Source organism: Ranitomeya variabilis, chromosome 1 (assembly GCF_051348905.1).
Source record: "Ranitomeya variabilis isolate aRanVar5 chromosome 1, aRanVar5.hap1, whole genome shotgun sequence".
NCBI lineage: Eukaryota > Metazoa > Chordata > Amphibia > Anura > Dendrobatidae > Ranitomeya > Ranitomeya variabilis.
Window position 1 is genome coordinate 813,317,776 of NC_135232.1, and position 11,775 is coordinate 813,329,550.

General features: G+C 40.1%; 1 long non-coding RNA gene across 1 annotated transcript; it reads left to right on the plus strand.

Annotated features, from left to right (window-relative positions):
• Positions 1-3,842: 3,842 nt before the first annotated feature.
• Positions 3,843-6,800, plus strand: LOC143769800 (uncharacterized). Its single transcript, XR_013214491.1, has 3 exons — positions 3,843-3,956; positions 5,831-6,022; positions 6,450-6,800. It is a non-coding gene; the product is annotated as an uncharacterized LOC143769800 (long non-coding RNA).
• Positions 6,801-11,775: the final 4,975 nt, after the last annotated feature.

Genomic DNA, 11,775 nt, shown 5'->3' on the forward strand with positions numbered 1-11,775 from the left:
ATTTGTCCTGAGTACGCTGATACCCCTTATGTGGGGGGTAACCACTTTTTGGGTGCATGGGAGGGCTCGGAAGGGATGGAGCGCCATTTGGAATGCAGACTTAGATGGAATGGTCTGCAGGCGTCACATTGCGTTTGCAGAGCCCCTAATGTACCTAAACAGTAGAAACCCCCCACAAGTGACACCATTTTGGAAAGTAGACCCCATAAGGAACTCATCTAGATGTGTTGTGAGAGCTTTGAACCCCCAAGTGTTTCACTACAGTTTATAACGCAGAGCCGTGCACATAAAATAAAAAAATGTTCCCCAAAAAATTATTTTTTAGCCCCCAGTTTTGTATTTTCCCAAGGGTAACAGGAGAAATTGGACGCCAAAAGTTGTTCTCCAATGTGTTCCGAGTATGCTGATACCCCATATGTTGGGGTAAACCCCTGTTTGGGTGCACGGGAGAGCTCGAAAGGGAAGGAGCACTGTTTTACTTTTTCAACGCAGAATTGGCTGGAATTGAGATCGGACGCTATGTCACGTTTGGAGAGCCCCTGATGTGCCTAAACAGTGGAAACCCCCCAATTGTAACTGAAACCCTAATCCAAACACACCCCTAACCCTAATCCCAACGGTAACCCTAACCACACCTCTAACCCAGACACACCCCTAACCCTAATCCCAACCCTATTCCCAACCGTAAATGTAATCCAAACCCTAACCCTAACTTTAGCCTCAACCCTAACCCTAACTTTAGCCCCAAACCTAACTGTAGCCTTAACCCTAGCCCCAACCCTATTCCCAGCCCTAACCCTAGCCCTAACCCTAGCCCTAACCCTAACCCTAGCCCTAACCCTAGCCCTAACCCTAACGGGGTATTTTTTACATTACCACATTTTGAGAGCTATAATTTTTCCATATTTGAGTCCACAGAGTCATATGAGGTCTTGTTTATTGCGGGACGAGTTGATATTTTTATTGGTAACATGTTCGGGCCCGGGAGAGTTTTTGATCGCTTTTTATTCCGATTTTTGTGAGGCAGAATGACCAAAAACCAGGTATTCATGAATTTCTTTTGGGGGAGGCGTTTATACCATTCCGCCTTTGGTAAAATTGATAATGCAGTTTTATTCTTCGGGTCAGTACGATTACAGCAGTACCTCATTTATATCTTTTTTTAATGTTTTGGCGCTTTTATACGATAAAAACTATTTTATAGAAAAAATAATTATTTTGGCATCGCTTTATTCTGAGGACTATAACTTTTTTATTTTTTTGCTGATGATGCTGTATGGCAGCTTGTTTTTTGCGGGACAAGATGATGTTTTCAGCGGTACCATGGTTATTTATATCCGTCTTTTTGATCGCGTGTTATTCCACTTTTTGTTTGACGGTATGAGAATAAAGCGTTGTTTTTTGCCTTGTTTTTTTTTTTTTTTACGGTGTTCACTGAAGGGGTTAACTAGTGATATAGTTTTATAGGTGGGGTCGTTATGGACGCGGCAATACTAAATATGTGTACTTTTATTGTTTGATTTTTTTTTTAATTTAGATAAAGAAATGTATTTATGGGAATAATATATATATTTCTTTTCTTTATTTAGGAATTTTTTTTTTCTTTTTTTTTTTACACATGTGGAATTTTTTTTTTTAACTTTTTTACTTTGTCCCAGGGGGGGACATCACAGATTGCTGATCTGCCAGTTTGCACAGCACTCTGTCAGATCACCGATCTGAGTTACAGTGCTGCAGGCTTACCAGAGCCTGGTCTGCACCCGGAAGTAATCCCTGCAGGACCCGGATGCAGCCCCGTGGCCATTTTGGATCCGGGGCCTGCAGGGATAGGAGGTAAGAGACCCTCGCAGCAATGCGATCATATCGCGTTGCTCCGGGGGTCTCAGGGAAGCACGCAGGGAGCCCCCTCCCTGCACGATGCTTCCCTGTACCGCCGGCACACCGCGATCATGTTTGATCGTGGTGTGTCGGGGGTTAATGTGCCGGCGGCAGTCCGTGACCGCTCCTGGCACATAGTACGGGTGTCAGCTGCGATAGGCAGCTGACACCCGGCCGCGATCGGCCGCGCTCCCCCCGTGGGCGTGGCCGATTGCGCTGGACGTACTATTCCGTCCTTGGGAATTAGGGCCCACCCCACATGGACGGAATAGTACATCCAATGGCAGAAAGGGGTTAAAATGCAGCAGCAGTTCAGATATCTGACTGCAGCTCCATTCATTCTCTTTGGGGGCTTCCAGAAAAAAACAAGAGCAGCGCTCACAGCCACAGAGTGAATGAATGGATTAGTGGTCAAGACGGACATACCGCTCCAGTCTAATGGAGATAAAAGTTCCACATTCTGCCGACTGGGTCTCAGCAGTCAGACCCCCCCACCTCCAATCAATACGTTATCATTAATCCTGTGGAGAGGTGATTACTTTTTTCCACAGGAAAACCCCTGTAAGTGCATTTCTGATGCTGTGATCCAAGTATTTAATCTCTAATGGAAATAAGGAATCTTCACCTAATTAATATCAGAGAGAACAAATGACCGCCATACATAACACAATGCCCTATACTAAGATCAATAATACCCCATACAGGGAAGAAATACAGCCACAACATGAACAGATCACATAGTGACCGAATAACACCACATATTACCAGCATATAGGCACCAAATAAAACCACATACAAGGAGAAATACCACCATACCATAACTAGACTACACATTCCACCACATAGTGACTGAATAATACCACATATAGGGGATAAATAAAGCCATACCGTGACCAAACCACAAATTACCACCACATAGTGACCGAATACTACAATGCTGATCATGAATACAAACCACAATACTAAGAACACTGTTATTACCAACAGACATTATACAAGGAAGCTCTGCATATAGTGTCAGTGTACAGGAAATACAGGGATCACCAGTGACATTATACAAAGGAGCTCTGTATATAGTGTCAGTGTACAGGTAATACAGTGATCACTGGTGACATACACAGTAGCTCTGTATATAGTGTATAGTGTACAGGTAATACAGTGATCACTCGTGACATTATACACAGGAGCTCTGTATATAGTGTAAAGTGTACAGGTAATACAGTGATCACTGGTGATATTATACACAGGAGCTCTGTATATAGTGAATAGTGTGCAGGTAATACAGTGATCTCCAGTGACATTAAACAAAAGAGCTATGTATATACTGTCAGTGTACAGGTAATACAGAGATCCTCAGTGACATTATACACAGGAGTTCTGTATATAGTGTCGGTGTATAGGTAACAGTGACCACCAGTGACATCATACACAGGAGCTCTGTATATAGTGAATAGTGTGCAGGTAATACAGTGATCTCCAGTGACATTATACAAAAGAGCTATGTATATACTGTCAGTGTACAGGTAATACAGAGATCACTAGTGACATGTAATACAGTGATCACTGGTGACATTATACACAGCTCTGTATATAGTGTACAGGTAATACAGTGACCACCAGTGACATTATGCACAGAAGCTCTTTATATAGTGTCAGTGTACAGGTAATACAGTGATCACCAGTAACATTATACACAGGAGCTCTGTATATAGTGTCAGTGTTAGTGTACAAGTAATACAGTGATCACCAGTAACATTATACACAGGAGCTCTGTATATAGTGCTAGTGTATAAGTAACAGTGATCACCAGTGACATTATACACAGGAGTTCTGTACACAATGTATAGTGTATAGTGTGCATCTACATGTATTACACTGACTCACCGGTAATGTCTCTAGTTGAAGTCCTTCTTCTTCGCTTTTCTTTTTCAGCCAGCACAGACCGCCATCACTTCTTCCAGCAAGAACTCAGCTCTGCAAAAAATAACACATAGTCATCAATAGCTGATCGCTTCCAGAGCACTTTCCCCACTTTTTCCCTGACTTCTACACTACGTCAGATGAAGAAAAAAAGCGAGGTAGTGCTGCCCTGCACAGTAACAGAACCCCCTTTTGTTCCTTCCATGGAAAACAGTTTCCTAAAAAGTACATTATATTACTGTAGTAATAATGTCCCTAATTGGACCCTAAAGAAATTATGCTCCCCACTTGTCACTATAAACTATATATATATAGTATGTTCATCATTCTGGCACCCAAACATTAATTAAGCCCCTCATCCTGGCCCCCTTTATTTAATAATCTCATCCAGCCTGGCCCAATTTATTTTATAATATGCCCCAGCCTGCCCCCCTATGTCCCTTGGGCAGCCCGGCCACCAGATATCCATTCTGTGGCCTAGCTATCCATACTGGCTCCCATATGTCCCTTGTCCTGCCCCCCCTCCAATATATCTCTCCTGGACCCCCAAACATCCATCCTGACCCATAGTCTGGACCTCCCCCCATAAATCCATTCTAGCTCCCCCATATATCATCCTGATCCCACTTATATATGCATCCTGGCTCCCCCATATAGCCATCCTGGCCCCCCATATATATATGCATTCTGGCTCCCCCATATATAACTATCTTGTTCCCCCATATATAACCATTTTGGCTGCCTCATCTATATATCCATCCTGGCTCCCCCATATATAGCAATGCAGCCTTGCAGTGCTGGGGTCCTGGGTTCAAATCCCACCAAAGACAACAAGCAAGGAGTTTGTATGTGTTTACGTGGGTTTCCTCCGGGTACTCCGGTTTCCTCCCACATTCCAAAGACATACTGATAGGGAATTTAGATTGTGAGCCCCATCGGGGACAGCGATGATAATGTGTGCAAACTGTAAAGTGCTGTGGAATATGTTAGTGCTATATAGAGATTATTATTATTATTATTATTATCTTGGCTCCCCTATGTATGCATCCTGGACTCCCCATATATATGCATCCTGGCAGCCCCATATGTATATGCATCCTGGCTCCCCAGCATATACAGTACAGACCAAAAGTTTGGACACACCTTCTCATTTAAAGATTTTTGTGTATTTTCATGACTATGAAAATTGTACATTCACACTGAAGGCATCAAAACTATGAATTAACACATGTGGAATTATATACTTAACAAAAAAGTGTGGAACAACTGAAATTATGTCTTATATTCTAGGTTCTTCAAAGTAGCCACCTTATATCCATTCTGGTCCTTTTTTCCTGCTCCCCATATATCCATCCTGGCATTTTTTTCCTGCCCCCCATATATCCATCCTGCCACCCCACTTATATCCAGCCTGGTCTTTTTTTCCTGCCCCCCATATAACCAGCAAAACATAAGACCCCACCTAGAATTAACCAGCAGGCCCAAGGAAGAAAACCAAAATATACTTAAAATATCTTACTTTATTAATAGTTAATAAAAGATAAAAGACATAGTACATAAAATACAAGGAATACCCTGAGGGAGACCCAGAAACAAACCCAAAACCATTTGATTACATAAATATGTGGCTAGTACCCCGCAGAGAAAAAACTTGTCAAAACCTGGTGCTTGAATAAAGAATGACCATATGCTGCTATGAGCTGTTTAAGAAACACACTGGGTACACTGAATAAATATTAAGTATCTGACACAGTGCCCAAAGGAGTATCCATAAACAATTATACTTCATCAGTGTAAAACCCTGCATAGAGGTACTGCAAATCCAGGTATAATAATATTACCTTATCGCTGGAAGCCACGGGTATGTTGAACGATATATAACGTGATAAAGGGTGGTTAGGTGGTCCCCTCGTGCCCGACACGATTTCGCCCTTAGCTTCTTCCAGGAGTGTGCCAAAGGGGAGAGACAAGAGTCTTTTATATTGATGGTGACCAATCGGTGTGAAGAACAGGGACTAACCTATATTGATAGTTGTGTCTTATTGGTGCTGCGGTGGAAGCGGCCGGAGGAAGAGGAAATATCATCAGTGAACAGCATGTTGGAACGCACGACGGCCCCAAGATGCCATACCCCCAGAAGTATGCATCCACCCAGCTGATCTCAGCAGCAGTCGATCCAAGCGAAAACAGCGGTGCATGCGGCCATCATCATCATCAGTGCAAAGTGAGTAAAGGACAGATCCATTACAAAATAAGTGCCATTACATGATTACTAAAATAATAAATAAATAAGAACTGAAGGCTAGGGGTGATGAATGTCACATAATAATGACAGATAAATCAAAAGTGAACAAGTGCCAGTGTTTAATAAATAAAGTGCAGGAGCGGTAGACATTTATAAATAAAGTAATATAGTGATTTTATTACAAGTACAGAGCCTGTAGACATATTATAATTAAAAAGGTTATAGTGATTATAACCCAATATTTAGAAATTCATCAAAATCCCAATAAATACACAATTCTGTATAATCCTATAATTAATATAATCCCATTAATTTTAGATGGAAAATATTACATTCATATAACACAGAAAGCCAAAAGACCCATGAATTCATAAGTACTAAAAATTGTTCAATCTATTGTTCTCAGCAGGATGCCATATCCAATTACAGATCCAGACAATCTTCCGTAAAGATGGATTCGAAATCCTCAAGGGCCATTGTTCACGAAGATCAGAGCCTTTTGAATGCCCCAAAGTCCATATGTCAAAAGAGCATCCCTGGAAACACCGAAATGACCACCCGACCAAAGAACCCCAGAGAGGAACGAGGTAGATGATCTTAATAACCAAAAACAGAAAAAATTAGTATACCATAAACCAAAATTATACAAAAATACAGAATCTTTTAATTATTAAAAACAAAAAATGAATAAAGTAGAATAATAATCCACCCCTAAAAAAATGCCTCAAGAAAAGACTATAAAAAGTCAGAGAATATTCATACTATTACAAAAAGGCTGCAAATCCCAAGCTCTCGTTAAGGCCTTCAGGGCTCATAGTCCCCAGCCGATAGATCCATATACTCTCTACCTGGGCGAGTATTTTAGCCAGGTCTTCTCCACGGGGCCTGAGTATAACCTGACCAATGGCTTTAACCACCAAACCCCTCACATTACACTCATGATAGAGTTTAAAATGTTTAGGGAGACTTTTAAGGGAAGAATCATCCTCACTCGTCTTGGCCTTTTCAATATCTCTAATATGTTCACGACTTCTTACCTTTTGCTCTCTTGTGGTTAGGCCAATGTAAACTTTCCCACATGGGCATGTAGCGTAAATGACTCCAGAGGAGGTACAGGTAAGATGTTTACGGATATTGTAATGGCGAAGAGTCGAAGACCATCATGATTTGATTTGAGAAGGTTGTAGTTTTTACATGGTTATAACATCCCTTACAAAGGCCACAGGGAAAGAAGCCTGGCGATCTAGATTTAATTGAATGGCTAGTAGCAGTCCTGGTAGATTCACAGTGACTATGGACAAGAATATCCTTTAGATTAGCTGATCTTTTAGCTACCAGGGGTCAGAAATCAGGACATTATGGGGGCAGAAATATGGACATTATGGGCGCAGAAATCTGGACAGTATGGGGGCAGAAATCAGGACATTATGGGGGCAGAAATCAGGACATTATGGGGGCAGAAATCAGGACATTATGGGGATTCAGGAATGTACCTTGGCTTGGTCATACAGTTTCAATAGTGTTAAGGTTCAAATGGGGGAGGTTTGGGGGTGGGGCGCGAAACTGATCCTTTGCCCCGGGTACAGGAAAGGCTAGATACACCTCTGTTTATATGAGATCCACTCTGTATGAAGCAATATACGGGGCACATTCTGTATGGAGCAATATATGGGGCCCATTCTGTATGGAGCATTATATGGGGCCCATTCTGTTTGGAGCATTATATGGGGCCCATTATGTATGGAGCATTATATGGGATACATTATTCTGTATGGAGCATTATATGAGGCCTATTATTCTGTATTCAGCATAATGTGGGGTCCATTATTCTGTTTGGAGCATTATATAATGTCCATTATTCTGTGTTGAGCATTATATGGGGCCCATTATTTTTTATAGAGCATTATGACCATTATATGAGGTCCACTATTCTGTATGGAGCATTTTATGACGTCCATTATTCTGTATGGAGCATTATATGGGGTTCATTATTGTGTATGGAGCATTATATTTGCTCCATTATTCTGTATGGAGCATTATATAGGACCCATTATACTGTATTCAGCATAATGTGGGGTCCATTATTCTGTGTGGAGCATTATATAAGGTCCATTTTTCTGTATTGAGCATTATATGGGATTCATTATTCTGAATGGAGCGTTATATGGAGCCCATTTTTCTGTATGGAACATTATATGGGGCCCATTGTTTTTTATGGAGCATTATGACCATTTAATGAGGTCAATTATTCTGTATGGAGTATTTTATGAGGTCCATTATTCTGTATGGAGCATTATATGGGGTTCATTATTGTGTATGGAGCATTATATTTGGTCTATTTTACTGCATGGAGCATTATATGGGACCCATTATACTGTATGGAGCATTATATGGGGTCCATTATTCTGTATGGAGCATTATATAGAGTCCAATATAAAGTGTGGAGCATTATATGGGATCCATTATTCTGTACAGAACATTATATGGGGTCCATTATTCTGTATGGAGAATTACATGGGTTCCATTAATCTGTATGGAGCATTATATGGAGTCCATATTTCTGTATGGAGCAATATATGGGGTCCATTATTCCGTATGGAGCATTATATAGAGTCCATTATACTGTGTGAAGCATTTTATGGGGTCCATTATTCTGTACGAAGCATTATATGGGGTCCATTAATCTGTATGGAGCATTATATGGGGTCCTTTATTCTGTATGGAACATTATATGAGGCCCATTATTCTGTATAAAGCAATGTATGGGGCCCATTATTTGGTCTGAAGCAATACATGGGGCTCATAATACTGTATGGAGGACCATGTGGTGCCTATAATACCGTATCGATGACTATATGGTGGCCATAACACTGTATGGACGACTATACTTTCTGTTCTAAATTGAAAACTTTTGAATCCCCCCAGGGCACGCACTGCGCTGCGAGAATTTGACGGTTTCTGAGCTACTGTAGAATTTACAATAGATATAATGTAAGAAGTAAGTGAAATCTTTGGCATTGTAGTATATCTATGTTACCTTGCCGTATTTGTGCATCATCATTCGTGATATGTGTTAAAGGGGCCCACTGAGACTCGTTCTCCAGGGGCCCATGAAAACCAGGAGCCGACCATGTCACCAACCATTAAGTATGGGGTTGATCAATCAGGCTTTGGGATTGTGCTGCAGCCAATGGCAAGGGGAACATTTCATGGGTAGAGGTAAGAAATGAATCAATGAAATTTCAACAAATTCTTGATGCAAACACCATCTGTAAAAAAGCCACTGTACATGGGGTTTCTGTATAACTTTCTGAAAAACAGAATTCATATGAAACTCCAGACAGAACCATTGACTATAATTTGGCAGATGGAGTCACTTTGGATTTGATCTGGCCGCTTTCCTGTAGAATGTCCTATCTTTTCAGGCATGCACAAAATCAGTCTTGTATACCACGCCATTGTGCTCCATTAAAAAGAGTCCAAAGTGATGTCTCAGAGACGTAGCTAGGGATTTGGTTCAGGGGGGTCGAAATGTCTGAGTGTGGTCTTAACCAGGTAACCCCTCTAGACAGTATGATGCTCTGTTATATCAGTTTAATGCCCCACACTGTATAGTAGCCCTACACAGTATACTGACTCCTTAATAGCTCCCAAACTGTTTGATAGCCCCAACACTGTATGATGGCTCCCACTCTGTACAAAAGCCCCAGATTAGCTCCCACACTGTATAAAGGACCCCTCACTGTATGATGTCCCTCACAGTAGTCCCCACACTGTATGATGATCTCCACAGTAGTCCCTATACTGGATGATGGTTTCCACAGTAGTCTCCACACTATATGATGGCTTCCTCAATAGTCCCCACACTGTATGATGGCTTCGCCAGTAGTCCCCACACTGTATGATGACCCTCCCAATGTTTAAGTGATAGATCAACCATATGCTAGCTATAATACTCTGTCCATATTGACACATCATCAGTATGGAAGTCTAACATGCATGCACAGATGAGTAAAACCATTGAGTGTTCCGTGGCATAATCAAGAAGTTAAGTTCAAATGGTTCACAGTTTATTGTTCTTCTACTTTTAGTCTAAATACAGAGAAAAAGTGACAGAAAAATGTAGCATGTGTATAAATTATGCATCTCACGAAAGTGCATAACCTCACTTCCATTTTCTCCATGAATTTTATATTTAATTTTTAATCAATTTTATCATTTTTTATGTAATGGATGTGGATCTCTGTTTTTTTTTTTTATTATTTATTTTAGGTCATACTTTAGGGACCAAGAAACACATGAAAGAGAAGCAACCATGGGTTCTAAAGTCACACTGTACATCGTAGAGGACAAATAAAATGTCATTATGTAAAATGTGATTTAGTGTTTGAATAATACATAAATCTTTCTTCTGAGAAACAAAGCATCTTTATGGCTTCAAAAGTGACCGTTTATCAGTGAAATAACATCTGTCAACCAACATCTCAACAATGCAATTTCTTAACTGGCTCTTTTGGGAATATCCTTCATGTTATCTCTTTTTTAGAGGTATACACATGAGAAGAAGTTAAGAATGAAAAAGAGTTTCATTAAGCTACTTCTGAACATGGATTTTGTATGTTTTTTAATGTCATTATCATTATCATTATCTTTGATTATGCAAATAAATGTTGGGTCTTATTCATAGACCGCACTTGAATTTTGATAGCAAAGGAACTAGAGATAAGACGGTAAGTTGTATTATGATTTATTCAGGTTCAGGAAGAAATAAATATGCCACAATGAAAGATATCTAGTAGCGAAAGGAGTATGACATGAGAAAAATATTTGAAAAAAGGAAATAAATTAAATATAAAATTTAGTTTATAAATGGGTGTCATGAGTCGCTTTTTAATTATTAAAATACCCTCCACACTACCCTGACACGCTTTACGTCTATTGCTAGTGTAGTGCATTCCCCTTGAGAAAGCAATATATGAAACACATGTCGTAGTAGCGTGGAGGGCTCACTTGTCATGTGGTTACCATGTGTTAGCTACCCACTGGATAACAATTTATGCATTTTCTTGTGATATACCGTATGTGTTTTTTTATGAATTATCATTACAGGATTTCCTGTTTTATAGCCACAACTGCATTTTCATGAAATTGGTTGTAACCTGTTTGTTACCCTTATGTGTCATAGACTTTTGAACTTTTACATGTACGTTTTTCCTCCTGAATAGACCATTGTGATATGTGTATACATATAACAAATTGTAAAATATAATTTTCTAATATAATATATGCATGTTAATGTTTTTTGGAGGCTTGTGGCTACTCCAATAGTGGTTGCCTTAGGTATATAATGATTCAGGAGTAGGCCATCTCTAAGTAAATTATTTACAAGTAGATGTCTAACACATGTTATGCCTTGTGAATGGGGAATGGATGTGTAGAGATCCTTTACATCTAGGGAGACTAGGAAAGAGTCTCTAGGGACAGTGCCAAGTTGTTGAATCTTATGTAAAAAATCACCTGTATCAAGTAAAAACGATGGTGATTTATGTGTAAGTGGAGTCAAGATTTTTTCTAAAAAGATGGATAAAGGTGAAAGTATAGACTCCGTAGAGGCGACAATTGGTCAACCTGGGGGATGTTCAAGGTCTTTGTGAACTTTGGGTAATATGTAGAATACAGGACAAATAGGATTGGTTTTAGTCAAAAAATCACATGTCTTGTAATCAATAACA